At 37.0% G+C, this 22,938-nt stretch overlaps 1 long non-coding RNA gene across 1 annotated transcript; it reads right to left on the bottom strand.

Moving 5' to 3' along the window:
• Positions 1–1,789: 1,789 nt before the first annotated feature.
• Positions 1,790–9,334, bottom strand: LOC123588048. Its single transcript, XR_006707668.1, has 4 exons — positions 9,263–9,334; positions 8,389–8,436; positions 6,960–7,027; positions 1,790–2,013 (listed from the first exon to the last, which is right to left on the bottom strand). It is a non-coding gene; the product is annotated as an uncharacterized LOC123588048 (long non-coding RNA).
• Between the last annotated feature and the right edge of the window lie 13,604 nt (positions 9,335–22,938).

The following is a 22,938-nucleotide window of genomic DNA, read 5'->3' as shown; positions in this document are numbered from 1 at the left end:
GTAGCCATGCATCCATTCTCATAACGTATTATTTTCCAAAAGCCTTTGTGATGCCTATAGGCAGGACATAAGTAAATAAGTTGCTTGTACATGCAAAACACTTAGTTAAATGACATGACCATTTTAATTTTATTAAGAAGAACATTTAGTAGGAAATGAATTAGTGGAAAACGAGAGCAACTAGGGTAGGAGTCACATTATATAACACATTTTTAAAGAAAAATATAGATTTTTAGCTCAAAAAAAGAGAATTCTAGATAATTGGCATAAGGCATATAGAGTCATTAATTAATAGTTAACATACCATGTGCCCAATCCACTGATTGCATGCAGTCCAAAAGTTGGAATTTGTAAAGTTCAACTGAGTGTCAGTCTTGTACATCAAGTACTTTTAATGAAAGGAATAAAAAAAATTACCACCATCTCCAAAAGGTATAAGACATCTGCTTGAATGATAGCAGTATGGAGCCAAGATGACAGGCTCTGTGCTAAGTACTTCACATACATTATGTCTCTATTTCCTCACAGTGTGATAGGTAGGTAAAATTATTCATAAGTTATATATGGGAAAACTGAAAAATTTTTAGCTACTTGGTAAAGTATACAGTTAAATGTCAGGATAGTCATGATTTTAACCAAGGCCTATCTTATTTGGCTCCTTATACTTTGAACATTCTATGTAATAATATAAGGTAATAATCACTTTTAAGGTGATTGAGTATAAGTTGAGTTGTTTGGTTTGCTGTGGGTCAAGGTGACCATTGTTAAAGACTGACTCTTGATTTGGGCATAGAATTTGCTGATAACTGTGTCTCTACTCATTTTCTTCCATTGGTGTGAAATTCATATACACACACAGTGCTCCAGAAATCCAAATTTTGGAGCACATGGCTGGCTCAGTCAGTAGAGCATGTGACTCCTGACTCAGGGTTGTGAGTTTAAGCCCCACATTGGGTACAGAGCTTGCACAAAAAAAGGAAGAAGAAAAAGAGAAATTAGAAATCCAAATTTTGTATTTCCTTTGACACATGGCTCAGATATTTCTTCCTACTAATTATCTTTACTAATTTAATATCATTATGATTATTCTGATGTTTCATATTTCATCAGTGCTTAGCTTATCAATTTATATTTACATTTTTCATGTGCATTATAAATGTTCCTTTGTTCATAGATGTCAACCTAAATCTGTTCCAATTCCTTGAGTAAAAGAATCAAGTCTTTGGAAATTTCTATCCACTACTCATTCCTACATAGAACATAACACACTGACTCAGAGAGTAGCTACTAAGGAAGTTCCTGTATTAGCTAATATTTAAGTCTAGATGTATGAGAACGGTTTATGAGTGAAAAAAAAATTATCTCAAAGCTTTAAGTCAAATTGTTCCTAATAAACTACATTTAGATAATTATTAGAATTTTCTTGGATGAAAAAAAAAATGCATTTTGCCACCAAGATTGTAAGAAAAATTACTACCTATGTGCTGTTGATTTGGGACAGTTGATTAGTACCTATGTGCTGTTGAGAAACTGTCAAAAACTGGTATTGGTATCTAAGCAGTGATTGTTGACTCTAGTATATTTGGGAAAATTTTGAAAGCACTGTCTTGCAATGGAAAGAGTGGTTCTGGGAGTAAGGGACTTGTGTTGTATTTTCCATTTTCTCACTATTGAGGTGAAATGTGGAGTATATTAATCTCTTGACCAAATTTTCCTTACCTGAAGAATAAAGATAGTATATATGTCCAACTCATTTCATGAGTGATGAAGATTAAATGTGATACAAGAAGAAGATCATTAAAAGTTTATTGCCAACACATATAGGATTAATAACTTTGAAAAGCACACATTTGAGAGCAAGAATAGCAGGCTTTGTTCTCCTTCTGGGTTTATGCATCAGTCTTGTCACTCAGCAGTTGGTCTGGGTTGTGGCTTAGCTATTTTAAAGGAATCTCAGTCCATAGCACTGCCAGTGCACTCCTAACTGATTAAGTGGCTCTTGAGCTCTGTGGGCTAAGAATTGCTGTTCCATTGTATTCTATCAGTCATTGAGCAGGAATTAAAAAAAAAAAAAAAATGTTAACAGCACAGATCTCCATAGATAGGCTGAGCAAAAAGGGTTGGAAAATGACAAGGTTAATCATTTTAGGAATGCCTTAGAAATGTCATTTTGGCCATTACAAAATGCTATAATCCATTTTCAATGTAAATATGCGTGTGGAGGAGTGTGTGTTTAATCAGCATAATCTTTTATAATGTGTTATAAAATTGAGTCCTATGGTGTGATTAATCTCTAGAATTGACATATGTCCGGGGTGCCTGGGTGGCTCAGTTGGTTAGGCATCTGACTTTAGCTCAGGTCATGATATCACAGTTTGTGGGTTCAAGCCCCTCATCAAGCTCTGTGCTGACAGTTCAGAGCTGGAGCCTGCTTCAGATTCTGTCTCCCTCTCTGTCTGCCCCTCCCCTGCTTGTGCTCTCTCTTTGTCTCTCAGCAATAAATAAATGTTAAAAAATTTTTTAGAATTGACATATGTCCTATAGAATCAATGTGATTTGGGAGATGAGATATAAAACTTTGTAACTGTGGCTTTAGACTAGCTACAGAGCTATGTAAGCCATGAACTATAAAAAGTCATTTCTAGCAGTGAAGGAACAAACTCAAATAGTCCTTCCCACCTCCTTGCTGCTACTTAATGCTGTCTGAGGATTTCAGTGACAATTCAGAATGAATCAACAGTAGCCCCAACTGGACAACACTTCTAAAGTCAGTCCTTTCCTGCCCCAAACCTACTGTCTTTGATGTGCACAAGACAATTCAAAACTCTGAGTTCAAGAAAAGACAGAACTCTTGTGCAAAGAGAAACCAAATCTGACAACATATTGGAGGTCCCAGTCACTACTGACTAGAGTTAGTGGATTATCCAGTATCCAATGAGATTAGAATGAGATCTTGTATATATTCTAGTGGTACCCATTCCAGTCTGTATGAGTGGGGACTGCTTACTTCACTGTAGTCTTAGTGGATTATAATCCACTACCTGACGCCCAGCCACTTTCTGCCCCAGTGTCTAATCCTGATTTCTTTTCATCCAAACTATTGGCCAGAATTTTTCTTAAAATTGAATAGTCCACCCTAGAACCACAACTCTAATCTAAGAGGATACCTACTGCCATACCTTGCAATTAGGCATAGTTAATTTGGGTACTGATTCCAATTTGGATCCTATCCAAAGCCATTGTATGCCCTTGTACATTGCAAGTAGATCTAACTATTCCTCATTTTTAGTAATTCCAATGCAATTACCATGTAGATTACTTTTATCTTAACTCGTTTTTTAAATTTACTCCCATTTCCCAGACAACTCTTTTGGTCCTAGCATCTTTGGTATGAGGCATACACAGGAAATAATCTATACGTTATTATTCTTACTGGATAACTTTACATTTAATTGCTTATAGCCAGGATCTGCTCTAAGACCTTCTCTGACTGCTCAGCTCCTAATGATTATGTTACTCCTCTAAACTCCTTTAACATCAACCATCTATATCACTCACTTGAGATATAACAAATACTCTATTTAGAATTATTAATCTTCTGTGGTGAAATCTAAGAGCTCTATATTATATGCTTCTAAAGTGAAAGTTGTATGCTTCACAGTTCTTTAAGTATCATATTATGCTTTGCAATGTCTTGCTCATTTTATGTATAATAAGTTTGTTGATGGTGGTAATGATTATTGTTTCACTTTTCTCATAAAACTTCTTAATTTATACTTCTACTTTCAATGCATGCTACCATTACCCGAGTTCTTAATTTGTCTGTTTGCTTCATTTCTTCCTTGCAAGCTAGTGTGGTTTGGATTGCATAATCTTAGTGAAAATTCAAATGACTAACAAAGTTGCAAATGGAAATAATTGGAATTTAGTTTGATTTGGTCAGATATTCTGATCATCTGATTACCCAAATCACATTGGCTACATGACTAATTTCATCATCTTGACAACATCAACCTTTAAAATGACTCATCTTGGATTGCTGACTTCCATGGCACTGAATAAACATAATTATAACTGCTGGATTTGGGAATGATGTGAGCTCAGACTTTCTTTTGTCATTTAAGTGAAGTCTGCTAACAACACCAAATAAGAAATTTGAGACAATCCAATAATTCTATGTGGTAGGCTAATGGGAGAGAGACAGAGAAACTACAAATGATGATTGTAAGTTCCTTTGTCTTTTCAAAGTATCTTCAAAGATATCACAGTTAAAACCCAATTGATAATACTATGATCTACGTGGGACATAGGGAGAAACTGAACAGAGAAGATAATGGAGTTTTCTTAATTTATGTAGCGAATGGTTAGAATGGTTAGTACTAGAATTCTTGGCCAAGATGGTTCCAGTTTGACCACACAACCACTGCCACTTTGTCACTAAGCCACAGGAATAAAGATATTTCTAACTTATTACGGTAGGATTTCTATTTTTCTAACCCCATTGCTGATTTAGTCCTTGCCTTAATCTTTCTAAGCAGGGTGAAAAAGAGGGTTGGGCTAGTTTCCTCATTTCCAAAATGATTTCTTAAATCTTCATATCTGCCAAAAGTTTGGACTCTGAGGGATGTTTAAAACCATCTAAACTTTAATTTCAGATATTTCTTTGAAACTTAGCTGTGACATGATTCCTCAGGAGTCCTAGCCACCTGCCAAGTTTGAAGTGCTTTTGTTCAGCTGTTTTTAACTTACTGCTGAGAAAGTTCCTAATTTTAATAAGATGGAAAATTGTAGTTTTTCCATTGCCCTATAACTCCAAAACAACGAAATGAGTGTGCTACATGAAGAAGTAAATAAAAAAGCAAATACAAAACATACAGCACAATTATTGTCAGGATATTTTGATAAATATATTGGGCATTTGGAAAAGTGGCATACTAATGTCAGACAAAAGACAAAGACCACGGTCCTCAACCAACCCAAATGATTTACTGAGTTCCAGGAATATATCTAGCCCATATTTGGTCCTCTTTTGGAAATAACATAGGAAGATATTGCCCATATTTTTTTGGGGTGGGGGGGCACTAAATCTGCTAATTAGTATAATTAAATCCTTGAGTAAGATATTTTAAATCAGCAAAACGAAACATTCAAACAGCTGAATCATTTTTTGAAGGCATTTTTCAAGTATAGACATTATCTGTGTTAGGATGAAGCAGATGAAATATGCACTAATCCAATTTATTGTTGTTTATTAAGTGGCTCTAATAGTTGGAGCCAGTATTTGTGAACCTGTATAACCCATCTAACTGTGGAGAGGGACAACAAGTTAATAAATAATTTTCCTCTTTCCTATCAGTTCCTTTTTTAATTTTGTGAGAGAATAGCCAATTTCAGTCTTGCTGATTAGATTGACATAATTGTTAAGACAGAAAAATTATATCACATAAGCCTGTAGCTATGATCTCAGTTGAAACTGAGGTTTCTATGTAGGTACTAAAGGCTGTCAAAATACCCAAGAGAACAAGATGTTTGAATAAGTGGTTTGCTTTCCTTTCCCATCCATCAACACATTTAAGCCATTTGGTACATGGAGACACTGCCATAGTGATAGACAATTGAGTAATTCTGCCTGATGCTTGTTGGAACACTCTCTCATCCTAAAAAGAAAGCCAAAGCTTTCTGGAGTAATAAGTCACCTTTTTGCTCATCCTCTGAAAACTTGTTCATGTCCCACCTCTGACTCAAGAGAATAGAATATTGTCACATGTGTGACTGTCTCCTACATTATCACAAATAAATATTGCAAATCACAGACTTTTCTCTAAAAACTGAGAGACATTTATTTTGTAATAATTCAATGATTTTTTCCCTATTATTCAAGATGATTGATGTAGATGTAATCATTCTGTCTCTTAGATATTGGTAAAATAAAGTGACAGTTGTTGGCTGTGCAGTAAGAGACCATCTGCACCAAGATGCTTGGAGGAATTAAAAGGTTGGCATTTTCACAGCATGATGTAAAGGATCACAATTATTCAGTTAGTTTATGAAGGCTATGTCTAAATAAAAACTCCAGGTATAATATTTCATTTTAAATCCTAAATTATGTAGATTGTTTGCCAGAATTAGAAGAGATCAATTTTATAAACATTCAAGTGAGATATTCATGAGGTTTCAGGTGTTTTCATCTCCATGTGTGCTTAGAATGTCCAGATTAGAATTACTTCTCCCCTTATGCCCAAGCATCTAACTGATATCTGTGCTTTTAGTCTAGGTTAAAGTCTACCTCCTCCAGAGCAACCTGAGCTAGGATTGGGACAGCTTATAATTCTCTTTCTGTTTCATTCTCTTACTCAACAAAAAACATATAATGGACATATTACTTTGTGCCAAGGACTGTGCTAAATGGTAATAATCAAACAAGCATTTCCATGCTTTCCAAAAGGATAATAGTAATAGTAATAATAATAGTAAATCCATATTAAAATGGTAGTTGAATGAATCTTTTGCCCTAAATTCCAACCTGAATCTATATAATGGGAACTTTTACCAATGTTCCTTTCCTCTCAAGCAATGTTAGAGGTGGGAATATATTTCTCCTGTCCATCCTTCACTTCCTACCCAAGGGAAGAAGTCACTAATCCTTATGGGAGCCTGCCATGCTTTAATTCTTGATCAGAGCTAATTGAAGTATCAAATAACACAGCTCAGATGCAATCTTTGTGCTCTTTTTTCTCACTTCCTCTGAGTCTACTTTCCCTGTCCATCACTGCCATGTTTTTAGAGTTGATGAGTTGATTTCTAAATTAACATTCTAACCATACAAGGTTAAGATCAGAGAACGGTTTAGCTATAGAGAAGGAATATTATCCATTGATAACATTTTACTTCCAAAGAAGCTGGAGCAATATTTAGAAAGTTGTGTTTTACAAAGATAAACTTAATGCAAAATATCTTACCAATTTTAAGTGCATTTGAGAAGGGTTGAAGCAAGCATCATTTAACAGACATGATATGTGAGGAAGGCCTGAAATGAAAGGTTGATTTTGAATAGGTAGAAAGGAAAGAAAGTCAAGACAAAAATAATAAGAGAAAGAGAAATTAAAGAGAAAAAGTACATTGTATTCTTTTTAAAAAAAAATTTTAATGTTTATTTATTTTTGAGAGAGACAGAGCATGAGCAGGGGAGGGGCAGAGAGAGAGGGAGACACAGAATCTGAAGCAGGCTCCAGGCTCGAGCTGTCAGCACAGAGCCCAACACGGGGCTCGAACTCAACGGACTGGGAGATCCTGACCTGAGCCGAAGTCTGACGCCCAACCGACTGAGCCATCCAGGCGTCCCCATTGTATTCTTTATTAAAGTGAAGATCAGGGGCACCTGGGTGGCTAAGTTGGTTAAGCATCTGACCCTTGATTTCAGCTCAGGTCATATATGATCTTAAGCCCCTTGTTGGAATCTGTGCTGACAATGTGGAGACTCTACGGGATCCTCTCTCTCCTCCTCTGTCTGCTTCTCCCCAATGCACATGCACATGTTCACTCTCTCTCAAAATAAATAAATAAACTTTAAAAAAAAGTGAAATTTTAAAAAATACATAAAGTAAAGAGCTACACTGCTTTGGGGTAACTTTTTTAACCTTTACTATTTCATATCATTAACATATGTTTATATTTATGCAAATTAAAGGGTTAAAATAAATTAATTTCATTAGTTTATATGTTTGGCTCTTTCAATAAATACATTTCTTTAACAGAGTCATATACCTGCCACCCCCCTCTTCTGTGACCCTTCTTCATTTGCAATAGAGGTATTCAGGTAATTGAAACATCAGACTTGCAAGTTATTGTCTTCCTCTGAAATCTGAAAAGCTACCCTAAATAAAGATTTACTTGTTTGTTCACCTAAACAAAGACCACTTTCTCTTCCACTCACTTAGACTTTTAGATACTCCCACTTTCTGTGGTCCCTTTATGGTGCAATTTAAAATGTATCTTTAAAAAATGAAATTTTTCTTTTTTCAATAGCTCTTGCCCCTCTTTCCTTGATGCCATGAACATTTTTAAGTTGTTCAAAGACAGAATCTGAGGGGGTACCAGTTACTATCCTAACATTTAGAAATATCAGGGCGAGGTTTCCCTGGAAACCACATGAACATAAAAACCATGCAGAGCAGACTTGGTTTCATCTCTAGTTACATTTTCTATTGAAGAGAGAAATCACCCCCACTTATATTTTGTTTTAGAGGTGAGATTCAGGGCAGAAAGCTGTGGAGGCCATTTTATTGGGTTTCAATATCTAGCAGACTAGACTTACAGTTTCAGGACAGAAAATAAAACTAAATATGGTCTAAACCACATATAAACATCAAAATGAATTAAAAGCCCCACCTTGCCAGGTGACAGCATAGAAGGATGTGCTGGGTGGCCTCCCTTTTCCTGGTAAAGAGAAGAGAATCATGACTTCTCAAGGGGAGAAGAAAAGATTAATTATCTCACGTTCACCAGGGTGGTCAGTTTGGAAGAAGGTGCCCACCAAGCATCTTTTACTGCTGAGATAATGGAAGAAGCACACTACATATTTATCATATTGCTTTTCTATGAAGTTACTATAATCATAATAAGATAATAATGTCTTTCCGTTAACTCATGTATATTATAAATATAGACTTATTGCACCGTAATTCCTTAGATTTGCTATGTGGTGATGACAAGTCTTTTAAAAAGTTCATATTGTCTAGTCTGAATTTCCCATCACAGAGTCAATGATTCTGTATTGTAAGTTATACAGATGTTTCATACAATGTTTTAGTTAGCATGTGCTTTCATTTAAAAGTGGGACCAATTTTTCCCTTTCATGCATAAAAGTCTTGGACCTAACTCAAATGGATATATTTTTTAAAAAATCAAACTCGTAACATGGTAATGCATTAAATTGTGAAGAGTACACAGTAGTTTTTCAAAAGCTTAGACTTTATATTCAGTTTCCTGGAGTACAACAATAACCATTTTTAAAAAGTGAAAAGAAGAAGAAGAAGAAGAAGAAGAAGAAGAAGAAGAAGAAGACGACGACCTGTCTTTACCTCTAGAGAATTCCAGGTTTTTGATAGAGGAAAATGCACATTAAAGAAACACAGGGATAAAGATCATCCCAGTCTGAAATTACTCAGTATCTTTGCTTTACCCAAATTCCCAAGGACTCATGATATAAAAAAGGCTATGAAAAAGGAAGAAAAGTCAACTACCTCGTCTTCTATAGCCTTACCCACAGAGCAGAAGCCAGTTTTCATCTCAAGCTTCTGCTTCTTCTGGTCCAATATATGGTCATTTGTTAGCAATTTGCAAAGGAGAAAGTAAACCAGACGACAGAGGGACAGTGCCCATACTCTGTACTCAGAATGGCCCATTGTTAGTCATATCCTGTGTCATAAGAATTAGGTTATGTTTGTTTCCACTCAAGCTAAGCAGTTTATAATCTACTTAAATATTTCTATGTTTTTTGTTTTATCATCAGTTGGCCACATATTTATTATGTTATAATTCTCAAGCTGTTTCCTTGTAACATTTAATTAAAAAAATAACAATTATGCATGCAGTTTCTTAATGGATATAGGATCAAATATCGGAAGCTAAAAAATCTCTATTTTTCAGTTTTAAAAATGGGAACAGTGGGTACTAGGATTATTAAATAATTTGCCCTGGAGACCCAAGCTCATCATCATCTGGAGATGATCTGAACCAAAATGGAACACAAGTCTCCGGATCTGCTTTTTGATTATTATGAAAGAATTTCGTAAAAATCGAGTAAATGGAAATTTGAGATCTTAAATGCTCTTATTTAACATTGTGTTATTTACACAATTTACTGGGCAGTGGGCCTGCCTGTTAGTCTTTATTGGAAGAGTGGTTGTTAAATTCTCATTAATCATTGCTTCTGTGACAAATCAGCTACAGTTTAGAGGGACTTGAATGGGGAGGGAACAGCTTTATGAAGTGGTAGCTGAAGTTAACACTAGCCTTGACCTTTCTTTCCTGGGCAACATTTTTGCAGAATTAAAGAATGGGAAAATCCTGTACTACATTTAAAATGCAACATCTGTAGCACAGTTTTATTTTTTCATACATCATTGGTATTTGTTTCTCATGATGATCTACAGTTTCAACAGAGGAAGCTGAAAAGTATGATGGGCTGCAAGTTCATAACTATGAATCAATGAAACTTCCACTGTGGGAGATTCTATTGTATTAGCAGGAGGGAAGGCTATCAAGTTTTATAGAGATGTGAGAAGTGAAAACAAATAATGAGCCTTGTGCTGGACATTTGTCTTGTTTTCTACTTGTTTATCACCTCAAGAACAATCTCAGGATTTGGGGGAATTTCCTCCTTTGACAGTGATGCTTGCCCAGTGAAGAAACCTTAAATCTCACTTGCCGGCTTCCTTTAAATCTGTAATGCAGCATTTGAATTCTGCTAATTGGTTGAGGTCTCACAAGACCTTGTTTTGGGACTGAGTCATCAGAGGAAGCATGTACCCAGCAGAATGACATTTTGGTGAGGGCAGCTGTAGAGACCTGTAGTTTCCAGGGCCAACAGCGTAGTTCTGCTGCCACCTTTGTCAGTGTCAGCTTGTGGTCTGTGCCCACCAGCAGGACCTGAAACATCTTTGCTGGAGTCAATCCACAACGAAGCTGAGGGTTGTTCCCAGATACATGGATTCAAAGTGTGACATTTGGGGTGCCTGAGTGACTCAGTCAGTTAAGTGTCTAACTCTTGATTTTGGCTCAGGTCATGATCTCAGGTTTGTGAGATTGAGCCCCTGCTTGGGGTTCTCTCTCTCTCTCTCTCTCTCTCTCTCTCTGCCCCTCCCCCCACTCACGTGTGTGAGCTCTCTCTCAAAATAAACGTTAAAAAAAGAACTTGAACTGTGACATTCTGATCTTTATGTGCTAGTTAACATCCCTTAGTAAATTTCTTTTGTGATTTAACCAGTTAAAATGAGTTTTCTGATTTTCAGTTAAGAACCCTGCTTGACTCAGCTCCTTACTATGTACAGACATTCTGCCAATTATTTTATGTATTTAACATGATTTTATTCCTTACAAGAATCCTACTATAGAGGAATATTATACAGTGAAGCTCAGAGGCATTAAGTATGTTGCCCAAGATCATTCAGATATTACATAAATGAACAGAGACACTTTAAATACTCTCTTCCTAACCTTATAAAGCATGAGGCTGAGTTTTAATTTAAAAAGAAAAAGGTGTTGGTGGTTTACACTGGAATACAAAATGAAAAAGTACTGATGAGCTCTAGAATCTGAACTCAATTCCCTCATATGCCTATGCCTAACGTAAACCAGCTATTCTTACAAAGCAGGGACTGATTTTCATATAGATCTCCACCTCTTCTTAGATTATTTGAAGTGTCCACTTATCCAGCTTCTTACATTTCCAGCCTCAGATGGGCCTTTCCTTGAGTAGTTTGTCTTTCATTCATCTCCTTCTTTCTTAACTCATATGGCTTCTGTTGTCTGTATGTGATAATCAGATGACATTTAGCCTGTGCTTCCTTACCCCTTCTGTTTGGATTCTCTAGCTCAGAAGTCAACAACTCTTTTTTAAAGGGCCAGATAGTAAGTATGCTGTGCTTTGTGGGCCATATAGTCTCTGTTACAACTATTCAAATATCTAGTTGAAAGCAGCCATACACAAACAGCAAATGAATGAGTATGACTCTTCCAATAAAACTTATTTACAAAAGCGGTAGTCACCAGGGTTAGTTTACAGAATCCTGCTGTAGCCCAATGATTCTCAAATGTTACATCCCACTGGATTGGACAGCCAGTTCTTAGCATTTTTATTGATTACATATTTTTGCATTGACTTTGTCTCTTTTCTGTTTTATTCCCTCTGTCTCTAAATGCTGCTCTTTTGAATTACTTTCCCAAATATTATACCCATTCACAGATCTTTGTTCATGCCTGTTTTGGCAAGAACCCAGACTAATAACATTAGTACCAGGAGTGTGGTTAGAAATTAACTCATGGCATGTAGTATCATATTTATTGACCTTTATCTTTGTGTAATTGTGATAATATGCATGTGGGATGTGAGGCATTGGGTTATATGATAGCCCGGGCCCTTAAACCATTATGGGGAAAACTTCAGTCATATGGATTATGAAATAAATTGGAATTTGTTAACTGCTTTGGAAACCATAACAAAAGAAAATGATAGACTTAGACAACTATCAACCCAAAGCTATGAAAGCAAAGTGTTTCTATTGAAGAGTTACAGAAAGCCCTTCTCCCTATAGTACCTGGTAGAACTTTGCTAAAAATGAGTCCTAGTATTTAATTTTAAGTATGGTAGAGCTGCCAAGGAAACTCAGTGTGCAACCCTGAGGTTCCTTGTGTCAAAGTTGGGGATCTAAAAGGAAAACAGTTGAGCCCTAAAACCTAGGATGAATATAGTTGTTAGATAAGCCTGAGACTCTTAAATTACCAAAGCCCCCTGATTTTCTTATGCCAACAGAAGCACTTCCCTTCCCTTTATAGAGGAGGACAGATTACTGTTGTTAAGTTATCCTTAAATAGTCACCTAAAGCAGGTACCTCTCAAAATGATGCTTGCCACCTATAAGATCGACCCGTTTCCACTATATTGCCTTCATGCCAAATACCAGGACTCAGTATAACCCAAGTAGGAAGTAGAGTCCCCACTCTTTGGGGACGTAGCTCCACACTGAATCATTGTAGTCTTGACTAATATATAGTAGAGTAATTGGTAAAACATGGATGAAAGTGGATCTCTATAGAGCCTTCCACTGGTTAAGTGGATGGGCAGATATAAGGCTTGTCATGTGAATGTCCTCCATTGTCTTGAGATTCAATATTCTGGCAGGATTTTTTGGTCCTAGTACATTACTAGATGTAACTTTGAAACTGGAACATGATGACTGCTTACATAGTTAATGAAGTGGAGATGACACAGAAATTGTAAGGCTTAGTATAATGAAGTGGTCAGAAGGCTCAGGGCAGTATGTTGTTATGAATTAATTGTGTGAGACTGGAGAACCCATCAGCTGACTTAGTTCTCTTGTTGGTTCTCAGGATACTCCTTCCTTTTAGGCAGTAATGAATGTGCTAGTGCAGACATAACTGGAATCTCTGAAAAGCTCAATGTTGTCTGTCATCCAGAGACCAGAATAGTCAGTGGAAGAGGCTGCTATGGACTTGAGATCTCTCATATGGTGCTGCATCCCTGATAACTGGAATACACAGATCTGGAAACCAAAGGACAGAAGCAGGATCATTTTTAGTGACTCACTTAATAGACCTTTTTCTATTTATTTATGTAAACTTAGGCTGTGCTGGTTTATAGATGCTGGATCTTGGGGAAATAATCTTCCAGAGGATACAAGAAGAGTTCTAAAGAACTTCAAGCTAGAACTATCTTTAGGCTTCTCATGCTAGGAGAAACCAGGACAAAAAAAAAATCAAGTTCTTATGTAAGTATATCAGCAATCAATTTTAAGTACTATGAGCAGCTAGTATTATAGCTATATAATGGGAACAGATGATTCACTATGACATTTCTTGGTGTCACCATTTTTAGTACTAATGATTAATGGGAAGGTGCAGCAACCAAGTCCAATAAAGACAATTAAGAAATCATGCTTGGGGCGCCTGGGTGGCGCAGTCGGTTAAGCGTCCGACTTCAGCCAGGTCACGATCTTGCGGTCCGTGAGTTCGAGCCCCACGTCGGGCTCTGGGCTGATGGCTCAGAGCCTGGAGCCTGTTTCCGATTCTGTGTCTCCCTCTCTCTCTGCCCCTCCCCCATTCATACTCTGTCTCTCTCTGTCCCAAAAATAAATAAACATTGAAAAAAAAAAATTAAAAAAAAAAAAAAAAAGAAATCATGCTTGAAATTCAGATCACCTTCTAAGCAAGCCACTTAGACCAGTTGAAGTGTTGGTAAAGGGTAAGGAGAATTGTAGAATAATTGAGGGAGGGTAGGGATGATAAATACCAATATAGTTTCAGGATTAAGTTGCTACAGTGAAGACTGTAGCTTTCTCTACTCATTCTATTATATTGATTATATGAAGAGTTTGTGACTGGCTACCATCTTGAATGTGATACTTTGCTGAATTGAAATTAATGGAGGGTATTGACATATCCGAGTAGTGCATGGCTTTGACTGTGTTGGGCCCCTTTTCTGCACCACTTCAAATCTGATTTAAGCTGTTGTTTCAATAATAAATTCCACATGGTGTTCAAATATCTTCAGATAAGGGCAACTTAAAAGTCTTCAAGTTCTCTTGTTTCTTGACCCAGAGCTTCTCTTATGTGCACTGTAAGACACTCATAGGAATCTACTCATGTGTGTGAACTCATGCATGGACAACCCAGAACTGCAAAGTTGTAAGTATCCTGTATAGTAATTTTTCAATTACAGAAGATGGGAGGTGATGAATAAATGTTTCCTTCTTTGTTTCCCTGCATGAAAAAAAATCTCATTCATGTTTCTTAGATTTTTTGGATTCTGTGGGATAGAGCACCCACTACTCATAACTAACTAAACAATGTACCCACTCATTGACTTTTCCTTTTCCCCTGCTTGACCCCACCATACATAATTTCTGCTTTCTGTATATAATCTCAGGGTCTACTGTGAGAGGAATTTAGGCTATGCAAATCAGAAAGAATACTCACATTTCATCCCAGGATTTCCATGAATGAGTGTTTGATTGCTTAGTCTAGCAATCATCAAATCTGGTGGAGATGAGGAAGTTCCAATCTCTTGGATTCTCCAAAATCTCAAAGATACCTCCTTGAAGGGAATTGCTGACTGTGACCAAAAAAAAAAAAAAAAAAAGCCCTGGCAGGGTAAAAGTGCTAGAGAAGTCCTGTGTTGAGTTTTTATATTATACATAATGCATCACAAATTCAGATATATGTGTGATGGTTCCACAAAACTGGAGACTAGATGGTACACTTGAAAAGATGATTTATGCCATATTATTTATCTTTGAAAATTTTAAATTTATTAAAGCAAAGTTAACTTTACTTTAATCCTTTGCTGCCTTTCCAGTTAACAGCCAAAGCCAAAGACAGAGCTTGATGGAATCATAATATTACATATTAGTAACTCTAATCATTATTCTAAATGTAGTTTGCTTTTTGTCAATTATAGTTCCTTAGGGGGCAATCCAAACTGCTGTGTAAAGAAGGCTCAGAAGAACAGCACAATTTAAAGTACTACAGTAGCTTTTATGTTGATTGAGTTTTTCATTTTAGGTTTTTTCAAAACATAAACAGTGTTTGACATTAGCTCTTTTTAAATTCTTTTTCAAAATTAGAGCATAAAATATTCCAAGGACTCTGCAAATATGTAACATAACTGACTTGTTTACCAAGAGTAGTGAGTAGTAAAATAGGTTAGAGTCGAAGAATGCTAGGACTGAAGTCTTAACGATAACCTAAATATATCTTCTGTTGGCAGTTAAGTAAAGGCAAAGTGAGATAAAATAATTTGTTAGTTCTTTGACCCGGACCTTTGTGTCTTGACTAAAAAAATCAGTCTTTTCCCTTGGGAAATTGGGAAGATTTGGGAAAAATGATATTCTTTTTCTTTTTTTTCATTTTTTTTAATGTTTACTTTTTTGAGAGAGAGACAGAACACGAGCAGGGGAGGGGCAGAGAGAGAGGGAGACACAGAACCTGAAGCAGGCTCTAGACTCTGAGCTGTCAGCACAGAGCCCAACATGGGGTTCGAACTCACAGACCATGAGATCATGACCTGAGTCAAAGTGAGACACTTAACCAGCTGAGCCACCCAAGCGCCTATTTTTCTTATTTTTTTTTTAAATAATTCTCAGGGGCTTCTGGGTGGCTCAGTTGATTAAGCGTTCAACTTCGGCTCAGGTCATGATCTCATGGTTTGTGAGTTTGAGCCCTGCATCAGTATCTTGGTTGACAGCTCGGAGCCTGGAGCCTGCTTCAGATTCTGTGTCTTTCTCTCTCTCTGCCCCTCTCCTGCTCACATTTTGTCTGTCTCTCTCTCTCAAAAATAACAGTGAATTTTTTTTAGATAATAATTCTCATAGACTTCCTTGTTTGTGCCTTGAAACAGAAAATACTGCCATAATAAAATATCAGAAGGTGGAAATGAGAAAGAAGGGTGCAAGGATCCTCAATGTTTTTTTTACATGGAAATGTATTTCAGATACCTTGCCAGTGGCTTGCACTGGCCTTAGAGAAGAAACAGATTCTGAGAGACATCCTCTGGAGATCATCTTCTAAGGGATAATCCAGATCTATTCATGGAGATAGAAATGATCACTCCAATGACATCCCAAGTCTCATTGACTTCCCCTACATGAATCCTCCTATTAATCGTCAGTCTGTCTGACCTCACTAATTGGGTTTCTACTTCCATTTCACTTTCTGTTCTTCTAGATCTGGTGAAAAGGTCTGGATCAGCAATTTTAGTACATAGAGAAACATGCTTTGAGATGAACTTAGAGAAAGTTTCATTCTTCTTTACCTGTGGAAAAGAATCTGAGCATGCAGAAGGTATCCACACCATCTAGATATGTCAATCAAGATAGTGTGGCTTATGTTAAGATAACAAACAACTCTGGAATGTAGTGGTCTGAAACAACAAAAGTGTATGTCTCATCTGGGCTACATGTCCAGTAGAAGTTGCCAGGCAGGGATGGGGGAAGGGGCGCTATGTTCATTGTAGTCACTCAGGCTAATAGAGGCTCCCAGTAAGCATATGCTTCTTTGATCAAAGAGGCTACAAATGGGAACATGATGAAGTGCACGGGGTTTCTTTTCCCCCAAGAAGTGATACTCTGCCCACTTTCAAGAGGGTAGGACAGGAGAAGCAGAAATATTTTGTAAACAGAGGTAACAACTAGCACAACTCCCTTATGATCTCCCAACCATCACTTATAGGAGAGGATATGTGAACCACCTTAAGTTCTTGCTCCACCTCCTGTGACCCATTGTTCTGAGCTTGCTTCTCTTTTCTAGCTTCTGTCCTCTGTCCTGGAAGTGGAATGGGTCCACAAGTACCTATACATTTGGTATGTCTCTAGCATTCTTTCTAGATTGATTCTTTCTGGATTGGTGTGATTGAATTTCTAGATACTCCCTGTGGAAGCACAGCTATATGCAGCCAGCAGGCCAACACCACATCACTCTTGAACTCACCCCAGATCACCCAGAATCCAAGTTTACAAATAGCATCTCAGGCTTATGATTGTACAACAGGGTGCTTCTGGGATAGACTGAGAAAGGGAGAGAAATGAGATTGGCCTGAAAAAGACATGAAACAGCAGTCATATAAAGGAAAATACTGGATGGACTGAACTGATTTAGAAACTAGATTTAAGATTGTTAGACAGGGGGCGCCTCGGTGGCTCAGTCAGTTAAGCATCCAACTTCAGCTCAGGTCATGATCTCATGGTTTGTGCGTTCAAGCTCCATGTCAGGCTCAATGCTGATGGCTCAGAGCCTAGAGCCTGCTTCAGATTCTGTGTTTCCCTCTCTCTCTGCCCCTACCCCACTCACACTGTGTCTCTCTTTCAAAAATTAAATAAAAACATTAAAAAAAATTAAAAATGTTAGAAAAGAACTAAAATACCAAGAAGAAATATTTGCTTTATAGTCTGACTACTTATGTGAGAGATAATACACACACACACACACACACACACATATACATACATATACACACATATATAGACATACATAAGTATACATAGACATAAACACATAATATAGCTATAAAGAGGCTATTAATTTGAAAAAAGATTTCTAAAAGAGTTGATTAAAATTATGTACGTATTTTATTTGAATACTATTATATAAGGGGTCATGGGCTTATAAATTGGGACTAAAGGGTAAAATTATAATTGGAACCCATAGGAATTTGTTATAAAATACCACTCATAACTAAATTCCTACCAAGTCTCACTATATTGGTCAGTAAAGAAAACACTAAAACCCGAGAGTTTGGTTCCAGGTGCTGTTCAATCTCTAATTAGTGGGATAAACCTGGAAAAATTAGTTTGCCCTTCTGGGCCTCATATTCCTCATCATCTAAATAAGAATATTGGACTAAATTATCTGAAAATTTCCTTTCAAATATAAATTATAGAACCCTTACCTTCTTAGCATTACATATACTTAAATGGACCTAGGGAGTCAGATCCCAGTAGACTCCCCTTTAACTATTTTACTGACATCTTGGGCATAGCTCCCCATCCTTCTTCCTGCGTAACAGACAGCCCTGTTCAGACATTCTAAGTGTTTGTACAATAGCTTGCAGTACTACTACTATTATTATTCACAAGAGTGTAGACTGTTCTTCATTCCACAGGAATTCCAGGGCCAGCTGCAACTTATTTTAGTCACCACACTGACTTCACACAAAGGGATATATATTATTAAAAAGTGGGTTTGGTAGAAACTCTTAGTTCATGCTAGTGAGAGATGCTGATTCCTAAGATAGCTCTCCGTCAGGCATTAGCCTGATCATGAGAATGGAGATCCTTAGAGTGTGATCAGTAAAGGCAAGCATCTTGAAGGCTTTTACTCCAAAGGTTCTCCGGTTGCTGGGATGTCTGTTTGAAGACCACCAGGCCTGGGCAGAAGACAGCATTCCTGGGCCACACAGGGCCTTCAGTCTCCTGAGTAAGATGATTCTCTGCTCTGGGTCTCCTACTGTAGCAAGTTAAAGAGTTAGAGCAGTGGGTTTCAAGTAAGTTTCTAAGCTTTTGAACTCCCACTTTATAAAATGGGTACAAATGTAGCTGCCTGTTGTTTCCTCATGAATTATCAGCACCAAGGTCACTAGGAACACTAGGGTAGAATTGAATAGAGGCCTATTCTGCAAAGACGCAAATGAATTCCTAAGGTCATTGTCTAAGTTAGACTAATGTAGGCTGTTTTTGGTCCCATTAGTTTTCAGCCTTCAAAAAGGATTTTTCTGATTGCTTTAATTGGGAATAGGCAAATAAGCAAGGGTTTAAGCTTAGAGACAAGTTTTGGGACTCATGTAGGAGCAAGAGTAGGATGGTAGTGGTAGAGATTGTGAAATGAGATCATATCCTGGCAATGTTTTAAACTTGGTGAGAACAATATTCTTTAAATTGTTTGAAAATCAAGAATAAGAAAGAGAACAGAGGAAAGTTTAACTTCAAGTATTTTGGCCTAAAAAGTGTAAGAATAGAGTTGCCATTACCCTGTGGTAAAGTGGGTTATATTTTAATATAATTAACATATGTACATATATGTATAAGACATTATTTAATAATGTAGATTATATATACTTTTATGATTTACATATATATGTGTGTATGAATATGTATGTTTTGTACGTATATAGTGGAAGGGGGAGTTTCAAGGAGCTCAAATTTAGGTATTTTGAGATAACTTGTATGTTTGTGAATCTCCTAGTGTTTTCCTATGAATATGTAATGTTACAAATACATTTGTAATCATATTTTACACAACATTTTATAACCTTATTTTTCCTTTGGACCCAGATGAACAGGGAAAATCTTTGTGAAACTACATAATTGGATTTCTGCTGTTTTTTATATCAAGTATCTTCTCCAGGGTTGCTCAAGGAGGTAGGACACTTGGCCTCTAATAAATAACCCAAGGTTGTTACCACTCTAATACACCCAAAGGATCCATACTTTTTATTTACTGAAGCAAACAAGAAAACATGGTATATTGGGACAGATCAAACCCTCTAGGCCAAGATGATGACATGTGGTGAACTTTTTTAGAGGGAAAGGCAAGTCTCTGGTGGTGCTACAGAGTGGTGGTACATACAGGTAAAAGTATGGAAAGTATATGGATAGATTTCTTCCCAATTTACACATTCATTTATACTTCCCAAAGCCTAACCTCACAAAGGAGAGGTTTGGTCTCTTGATATATTTCTGGGTTTTGTAAACACAAAATGTGCCTTAAATTAACCCTAGGCCAATTGACCACAGGATTTTGAGGCATACTGCTCTAGACCTATGATTAAATTTGAATGTGGGTCTTTTCATTCTAGTTCAGACAACATATTACCAAGTTCCCCAGTTGGAACCCCATCATGCATAACCTAGGCCCCTTACATAGTAGAAAACATTAATTTCCCCTGGAGACAACATAGGACAATTTTCTATGAAGGAACTAACTTTTGTATTACTTAAAAAGGTTACTTCTTTGTCCTTTAGGAACAATAAGTCTGTGACTCCTGAACCATCCTCCACTCCCTTCCCCATTATGTTGCTTAGATGCTCTTGGCTGTTCCCTGCCCAGAGAAATCCTGCCTGCAGTTTCAAGATAAACCACTCTAGCTGAAAAAGTTTGCTCTTTGCTACCCAGAGTTAATGAGTGCCAGGTCCTTCTGCGTTCTGTCCTCTCTGTGAACAAAGGTGGCAAAGACAGGATTTACTGATTTGTCCTACTCATACCACATGGTTAACAGTCATTCCTTGGTCATGTTTCTACTTTCTGATTCTAAATGCTTCACTTCTATTCTAACAAGTGCAAATCATTGTAATAGATTAAGTGGAATTGACATCTGGGAGACAAGCAGAAAGTGAAAAGTCCAGGGTATTGGTGAGAGGCTTTGAAGCAAACGTCATCAAGACAGTGACTCTTGGAAAGAAGTAGTTCCACAAAAGAGGCAAATGAGCAAAAATAAAGGTGTGAGGTAATCAAAGAAAAACTTGCTAATTATCCATATTTGTCTCTGGCTGAATGCATATCCAGAGTAACCAGGGCATTGCACTCTGGGGCACAGTTTTCCTGTGATGACAAGAGTTACAGAGTGTTCTGAACCTCAACCTGATACAGAACAGTTTTTTCCTATAGCACCCAGCCTTCATTTATTAGCCCACAAACAAAGTGACATTTGGCTCGGAAGCTCCACAACTGTCAGTTCCAATAGGAGCCAGGGTGACTTTGTCCACTGCTATGGAATGTTCCATGAAGTGACCACACACTCCAGACTCTTACTGACCCATGTCTCACAAGAGCCATCTGCAAAACAAAATTTGCTTGCAAATGAGGAATTGCTTTTGGACAGTATTCCAAGCTCAGGGGGCTTTATAAAATGTGGCATCTGCAGATGAACTCAGAGACTAGAAGCTTATTCAGAGCAAGAAATGGAATTTTATCAGAGTATCTCTGGAGAAAATTACCCACCTTCACTTATTAATACACAGTAGTGATTCTAATGGTGTCCTTTACACACATAACATGTTCTAATAAATATTTAATGCATATGCCAATTAAGAGTCCTTAGATCATCCTATTACATCATGTGCCTTGATACTTGTAGATAGAATCATCGATCTTATATTTTTCTGAAATAATGCAATTATTGTTGGTAATGTAATTATTCTTAATTAGTGTGATATGAGCTTTTCTTTTGTAATCATATCTCTCATTATGTTTTCCTTTTTAAAATTTGTGTTCCTATTGAAGAATGACTTACTGGCATAGGTCAGGTAAGATTCTAAGACTTATGTGAAGGTGGCTTATTGAGATACATTGTTAGGGAACAACACATCTATGTGTGAGATAAATACGTTGCTCAGTGGGAGAAGTTGAATTGTGATGCAGTCATAGGGCAGCATCAGCCAATGGAATGGGGTTGACACTACAGAGTTGGTCTGATTGAAGAGCCAGGCCTATGTACCCATGCATCAACCAATCACAGAATACAGGCTGCCCCAGGGGAGAAGGCCCAAATTCAGGGAATGCAAAGCAGTCCCATTTGACTGAAGGCAATTTCCAGTGAGCAATGCAGCTGTGAGCCTTTAGCAGCAACCTTCCCAACAGCTGAGGACTGAGCAACTCTCCTCTGAGAAGGGGATCTGGTGAGTTCATAGATGCCCTCTAACTACAGTTCATCCCTTACACTCTGATATACTGAGTTGATAGTCTAAATTCATCTCTCCTGGAAAGAACTGCTGTGGATTCTGGTTGACTTTGTTTCCTGAAAAAATTCACAAAAGGAGGGTTAGCAGGGAAGTATAATTCTGTCACTGTACCTGGCTCTTAAGCCTCTAATTGATACTCATCTCTGTCCTTTATTACCCATTCTAGATTTCCCTCATACTGGCTAGTGTCTCCTCTGGTCTAGGTTGCTTACTGCATAGGATAGTCTAGATCCTCATTACTGAGGCAACTGAATGTCTGGACACAAATGCCTTCAAACCCTAGATTTGTGGGGTGCAACTATAGCAGTGAAAAAGAGAGAAACTCGTAGCTTTAAAGATTTATATTACAAATGAAGAAAAGTCTAAAATAAATTATCTATGATTTCATTGTAAGAAAATATAAAAAGGAGAAAATCAAACTCTAGATCATTAGAGTAAGGAAATAATAAAGACCGGAAGGTAATTTACTGGAATAGAAAATAGACATACAATAGAGAAAGTCAATGTAACCAAAGATGGTTCTTTTCAAAGATAAACAGAACTTATATTCTTCTATTACTTCAGTAGCTAAGCTACCGAATCAGTAGAATTATATAGTATAATTTTTTTTTTCCAAGAGGAGTTGTCTGGGATATCCTTTCATTAACACTGAATCTTTAAGTAAATGAAAATACCTGAAATTCATTCAAAACTCTCCTTGAAACTATTTTTTTTTAATTATGAAAAATAGATGCTAATACCACATTTTTTATAGTCCCAAACCACTGGTTTTCTGCCTCCTCAGGTAAGTTTTTATATATGGGAGGTGTTTGGAAATTTTGGTTGCTCTTTCTGAAACTATTAGCATTTCCTGTAGGAGTTTGAAATGTAGGAGGAGTCACTTTTTTTTTTTTAAGTTATTTTATTTTTGAGAGAGCGACAAGGGAGGGGCAGAGAGAAAGGGAGACAAACAGGGAGAGAGAATCTTAAGC

The sequence above is a fragment of the Leopardus geoffroyi genome, chromosome D3 (assembly GCF_018350155.1).
Source record: "Leopardus geoffroyi isolate Oge1 chromosome D3, O.geoffroyi_Oge1_pat1.0, whole genome shotgun sequence".
In the NCBI taxonomy this organism is placed as follows: domain Eukaryota; kingdom Metazoa; phylum Chordata; class Mammalia; order Carnivora; family Felidae; genus Leopardus; species Leopardus geoffroyi.
This window is presented reverse-complemented; position numbering and strand designations above follow the sequence as displayed.